General features: G+C 48.1%; 1 pseudogene across 1 annotated transcript; it reads right to left on the reverse strand.

The window, feature by feature from the left end:
* Nucleotides 1–2,296: 2,296 nt before the first annotated feature.
* Nucleotides 2,297–3,385, reverse strand: LOC311373507 (neurogenic differentiation factor 2 pseudogene; annotated as a pseudogene). The gene has a single exon. The product of its transcript is annotated as a neurogenic differentiation factor 2 pseudogene (transcript).
* Between the last annotated feature and the right edge of the window lie 3,551 nt (nt 3,386–6,936).

The following is a 6,936-nucleotide window of genomic DNA, read 5'->3' on the forward strand; positions in this document are numbered from 1 at the left end:
AAACTAGAGGTGTGAGAGACTGGACTCAACCAGGTGTAACTTTGTCGGTCGTTTTCCTGTCGGTCCCTTAACCAGGTTGGAAAACCACAACCACAGTCAGGGTTTGGGAAAGCTTTTTTTCTTTATTAAAAAACGACATTTCTGGTTGAGAATGTGTCAATATGGATGTCAAGTCAGCCTATGTCGAAATTAGGTTGTAAACAGTGTTTATTATTTAGACTATAACAACAATTTATGAATGGATCTGGTATTTTACAATCTACTAGAACTCGTGTGTAAACTATTTTTATTATCGAAAATAAACATAAAAAGTCAACCGTTGCCCTATCATATAGATATTATCATAACTTTGATCTCATTCATTTCATCCTCCATTTTTTAAAGTAAATATAAAGCGTCGTTAAGTTTCATTAAAAAAAAATCACAATGTCAGCTTATCAAACTATAGGAACTTTTATTTAATTATCCTTCAATTAAAACTAGATTTCCTGCGACCAGGCTCATGAAGGCTGTGGTATTCGTGGGTGTTCGAAAGATGATTTCCTGATATATAAAAGACTATCTTTCTTAGGCTATATATAGGTCAGTGGCCCAGACTGGTTACCCGGCGCTGTACCCGGTAGCCGGTGCTGCTGTACCCGGGCCTTGTGGCCCCTGGATGCCCGCGGGGACCGCAGCATATGGGGCCCACGGCAGCGGTCCAACGGTGCTGCTTGATGTCCCGGTTGATGTGAGAACATCAGAGCGACTGATACGTCATCGTGGCTGTGTCCTGTCTGGAGCGCGCGCGGGCCCCCGGTTCCATCGTTTTATTCCGATATTGATCAGATGTTGTGTCATGTTCTCGGAGCCATATAATTGGTTAATGATGTTTTCCTCAATCTGGCTCTGATATGTATTTTGTTGAGTATCTTCCTGCATATTCTGAGCAGATCCACGTTGCGTTTGAAGACTCCGTCGAACCTGCGGAAAAATACTCGCCCAGAGTATTCTCTCCTTAGTTGTGGAAATTCTGATGAAGTAACAGCTAATTGTGTCGTTCAGTGTGATTTTTGAAACTGAGAGAAGATTTTGTCGTTGTAAAGGACTATTTTTTAATTTTAGGCCGATCCCACCCACATACAAATCACAAAAAAAAATTGACCGAATTCTCTTGCTTGTTGATTAGTCTTATCGATCCCTACAGACTAGACTACTCATTTGACCATATTCATTATTCGTGCAGCCGTGCAGTTTTCAAAGATTTTCAAGATTTTAAAGCAGTTTCTGAGTAAAGTGACATAATTTAACCCAAACGTCCGAGACTCCGTTAAATGTAGGGTGCTACTTGTATATAGCCTTTATAATCCATATTAACAAATTAGCAAAAGGTCGTATGTCATTAGCTACTGTGGAGAGCCATTCACGTGATTCGTCTACACTTCATTTCAAAGGTTACTAATTCACGAATAGGCCTACGACTGAAGGTGAAACCCGATCTATTATAGAGAGATATTTCAGATAGGCTATCACATCTTTTGTGACACCGTTTTGAATTGAGTGCGCAATGACGTCAGACAGGCCCGTGAGCCGTTTGCCGCAGTATCTTTCAGTACTTTCTACAACAGGTGGACTCACCGAAAAACAAATGTGTCTGGCCTGTAGGCTACTGTAGACATTAAAGCGTACAACACGTATACATATTGCAGATCAACGTTTAGTTTTAAAGTAATCCCATATGTTTACAAACCGAATTCATATCACTGGGAAGATCCAACATTAAACTGCACTGGCTGCTTATAGATAAATTATTAGTTTTATAACAATTCAATAAAAACAAGGATTACTTTTTTTTATTGTATGTATAGTTTTATTCTCAGGTCATAGGCCTATGAGATATAACGTATTTCTTTATGTTAGACGAAAGGCCTGGTCGTGTTTTTTTTATACGCGTCTGTGTGTCTGCACAGCCACACACACAACATTCGACCCTTAAGGAAATAGATTGACTTAAAACGAAATTTGCCGGAGTCCGTCCTGAGGGAAAGGGAGGTATAGCACAATCATCCAATATCAGAAGTTATTTAATAAACAGGTTTTTTTATTTTTTGTCATTGTATTCTTATGGTCGTTTTTTTTTTTTTACATCGTTTATGTCCAAACCAACTGTTATTATTGTGCATACAGGATATACTGGGACACCTCGGTCAAATATACAAGATTATAGCGTGACATCGGGTCTACAGAGAGGGGTGTACAGAGATATTACAGTAGGATTGTCAGTCTGGTTCGGGGGTGTCTTCCTCTTCCCGGTTCCTCAGTTGTGGAAAAACGCGTTGAGGTCCTCGTACGGCGGGGCCCTGTCGTGGTGCGTGTGCACGTCGTGGAAAGGTGGAATGTTTTCAGAATGCGCGCCGCCGAGGCGCGCTCCCGGGGGTCCAAACGGCAGGCTGTGAGGAGCCGGGGCCCGGGCCGTGGTCAGCCCGGAGTAGTGCATAGAGTAGTGATAGTTCCTGTCCGTATCCGAGTCCTGGCCTGGCCGGTTCGACAGCCCGCCGTTGTGGCACACAGGGGGGCTGTGTGGCGCCTCGTAGTCCGGGCTACTGTAGTCCGGGGACCCCCCACCCGGCGGGTACACGGCCTCGTACCCCGGGCCGTAAGCATGGCTCCGTATGTTCAGCCCCCCGGAGCCGCCCTGGTAGTGGGGGCTGGCCAGGCGGGAGCAGGGGTAGGGGTAAGGGTGGGCGGCGAAGGGGGAGCTGGGCACGTGGAAGCGGCCCGGGTCCGTACACTGTTCCGTGAGGAAGTTCCGGGTGTTGAGCTGCAGACAGCCGGCCACCAGATTGGTGGTGGGCTGGGACAGGCCTTTGCACAGCGTCTGCACGTACGACACGACGTCAGGCCGCTTGCCGTTGCGTAAGATCTCCCCGAGCGCCCAGATGTAGTTCTTGGCCAGCCGCAGCGTCTCGATCTTGGACAGCTTCTGGGTCTTGGAGTAGCACGGCACCACCTTGCGCAGGTTGTCCAGCGCCGAGTTCAAGTCGTGCATGCGCGTGCGCTCGCGCGCGTTCGCCTTCTGCCTGCGCACCTTGGAGCGCTCCGCGCGCGCCGGCGTCATCTGGCGCTTCTTCGGCCCGCGCTTCTTGGGTTTGTCGCCGCCGTTCTCGTCGCCGCCGCCCTCCTCTTCGTCGTCGTCCAGACTGTCGTCGTCGTCGTCGTCGTCGTCCCCCGCCATTTCGGAATCGGCCCGGCTGCTGGCGCGTGTCTCGCTGTCGTCCATCTCGTCCTCGCCGAGGTGGCAGTCGTCCTTGGTCTTGGAGTCCTCGCTCGCGCTGTCCTCCACCCAGCCTCCCGCCGCGAGCCTCTGGACGTCCGGCAGGACGTCGCTGAACAGGCGGCTCAACATGGCGGCCACTAACTATCACACTACAAAAAAAGAGAGAAAAAAGCGGGAAAAAATACATTAGAAATACATTAGAGCTTTGCACGTCAATCATTTAGAGCCGAGTGTGTGTTAATGGGAGTAGGCGCGTCAATGTGAGCTAATTAATCCATATGGCGGCACAAACAAACATGAAAAGAAAATGAAGGATTCATGTTTTAGCTGGGCGCCCCATGTTACTCAATTGACCAAACCGGGCGCCATGTTTAAGTCTAATTGCCTAATGACCTCGTTCCTTAGGCCTGTAATAATAGGCCTACACATTATTGATCAAAATCGAATCAAAAACGTCAAAATCAAATGTGGAAACCCTAACACATCTGAAAACTCAAATAATGTAGGCTATACAAAAAATAACAAATAAATATATATAAAACTCAATCACAATCTATATGTTGCAACCACCGCAAGTCAATAAGTTGGAGGGTTATACAGGTTTACTCTTTTTATTTTTATTTTGTATTCTTCTCACTATTTTGGGATACCACTCACACCAGCAACAGGCTCGCTGCCTTTGAACATCTTTTTTTTTTTTTGTTTGTTTCATATTCATGCGGGTCTGCTTTGTCCAGCAGGTCGGCTGCATGGAAGCACACAGGGTCCCGGGGGGGCCCCGCATTATGTTGCGGTGAGAGCACACACGCGTGCGACACACACACACACACACACACACACACACACACACACACACACACACACACACACACACACACACACACACACACACACACACACACACAGGCGTGCGACACACACACACACACACACACACACACACACACACACACACACACACACACACACACAGGCGTGCGACACACACACACACACACACACACACACACACACACACACACACACACACACACACACACACACACACACACACACACACACACGCACATACTCCAGTAATCTGGCTGCATTCCAACACAGCCAGGTCCCATTCTGGTCACAATTAATCTAGACCATCTCCACCCCAAAACCGCTTATTATTCATAGACATATTCGTTATATTTTTGGGCAGTGTAGGCACTATCGTTTTTTAGGCCCTATCGCAAAGATTGTGTACAGTTTTTTTTTTATATAATTAATTTACACATTTTAAATTATTTTTCTTTTGAAATATTTACGACGATGAAGCGACATAAATAAAAAACACGGAAGGGGAACAGAACCAACATGAGACCTCACCATAGAATGAAGTCAACGTTAATCGCAGGCCTATTTATTTATTTAGCCGGCTTCTATATTTTCCTTGTAGGCCAAATCAAATAACATGCAGCTTTTGTGAGGCAGGTGAAAAATCTTAAAAATCTTAAAGTTTTGATATTCGTAATGAATGCAAACGCTTGGAGACAATGCATTTAAGGCCCTATAGCTTTTCTAGCCTAACAGGGAGATGGGGTCCGCGGTGAGCTGCTAACCCCCACAGCTCCAGAGATGTGCTTTAAGCACCTTGCTCAGCTGCGGGAGTCGAGTGGAGGGGCGGCGTTCTTTAATCTTATAAGCGCGATGTAATTAACGCCAACCAATACCTTGTCAATTAGCCTATGGGAGCCTTCAGAGAATTACACACGCACGCACGCACGCACGCACGCACGCACACACGTATAGGCAAACATGCAAACACACACACACACACACACACACACACACACACACACACACACACACACACACACACACACACGCACTCACACACTCCACCTCTGTACAGCTCATTATACATTGTTTCAACTCCTGCCGGGTAAAAGAACGCGTGGGTTCCCGAAGCGATTCCAAGACAAATGAATAATTCGTTAACATTTCGCCAAACACGCTTTGAAGATTGATCCCGCGTTTACGCGAAGGCCTTTTTTTTTTTTTTTGCTTACATGGTTCCGAGCTATTAGCTGATGTTGACCGGAGAACACACGAGGGTCAGACCACGCAGCCATCGGGAGACAGGGAAGCTGAGCGTGTCTCAGATCCCCGCCGATGCGACGGGACGATGGGAAAAAAAAAAACGAAACACGTCCATTCAAGAACCCTGGAGAGCGACAACATTCTGCGTAAAACTCCCCTCACCGCGACCACGACCACGACACAATAACACACACATAGACACACACACACTACGCGTTTAAACGAAACACCAAAAAGGTAAAAGGTTTTAATTGGATAGGACGAAGTTAAAGGTGTAAATGCACGACCTACCTCCTCAGCGGAGCTCGGCGATGGAGCAGATCGGTTTGTTTATTGCATCTCTCTCCGGGTGGCCATCACATCACAAGTCCTTCGCAGACGCTTCTGTAGGCGCGGCACACACTCACACGCACTCTCTATCTGTCTCTCTCTCTCTCTCTCTCTATGTCTCTTTATCTCTCTCTCTCTCTCTCGCTGACTCTCTCTCTCTCTCTCTCTCTCTCTCTCTCTCTCTCTCTCTCTCTCTCTCTCTCTCTCTCGCTGACTCTCTCTATCTCGCTGACTCTCTCTCTCTCTCTCTCGCTCTATCTCACTCTCTCTTTCCCTCCGCGCTATGCCTGGTCCAGGCGCGTGGTGGAGCCTCCGTGTGGCAGTATCTCTGGACGGGGATTGGGCGGGTTTACATACCGGCTCCGGTGCCAGGCCATATGGTTGGCACGTCATTGGCAAGAGCCGTCACATGAGAGCGGCTGATTGACACGCGGCTTCCCGGGGGAGCGCGACGCGCCATCTGTCGCTCCCCGCGAAACCAGAACGGGAGAAAACGAAACGGAATACAGAAAGGAAGAAAGGAAGAAAGAAAGAAAGAGAAAGGGAGAAGGGAAGAGAGAGAGAGCTCGTGTAAACGCTCTTCTGAGACGTTTTAAAGGGGCTGGTAATCGCGTATGAAGACCTCGGTCTGAATCGTAGTTGTGTGTTTCACTAGAAAGGAGGATAGGGCAGTTCCGACTAGTGATGGGTGAAGATATGACACACACACACACGCGCGCGTACACACACACACACACACACACACACACACACACACACACACACACACACACAGACAAACGCGCGCACAGACAAACGCGCACACACGCGCGTACACGCGCGCGCGCGCTCCCATAGGGGTGCATTGCCCAGATCAGGGTGCAATTGCCTAAACGAGTCAATTGAACTGAGCTGAGAGGCGAGAGGCGCCCCGAGCTGCCAGGCCTTGGCAGGGCCAGCAGTGGGCCGCCTGCCGCCCAGAGAGGAGGCCAAGACACGGGGAGAGAGGACAGGAGAGGGGCGGGGAAGGACCACAGAGTTTTTTTTTTGTTTTTTTTCAAAAGAGGATCAAAAGATATAACGAAGGGTTGACGAAGTTCTATGCGTTACTTAATGATCGAATAAATAACAAGTACAAGAGAAGGGTGAAAAGGAGAGAGAGGTGAGAAGTGGGTGTGAGAAAGAGAGAGAGTGAGAGCGAGGGACAGAGAGAGAGAGAGAGAGAGAGAGAGAGAGAAGCTCTTGTCGTGATCGTCGCCATATTGAGGGTGCATGTTGGCACCCCGGTCCCATCCCGG

Source organism: Micromesistius poutassou, assembly GCF_964030765.1.
Source record: "Micromesistius poutassou genome assembly, contig: SCAFFOLD_4026, whole genome shotgun sequence".
Lineage (NCBI taxonomy): Eukaryota > Metazoa > Chordata > Actinopteri > Gadiformes > Gadidae > Micromesistius > Micromesistius poutassou.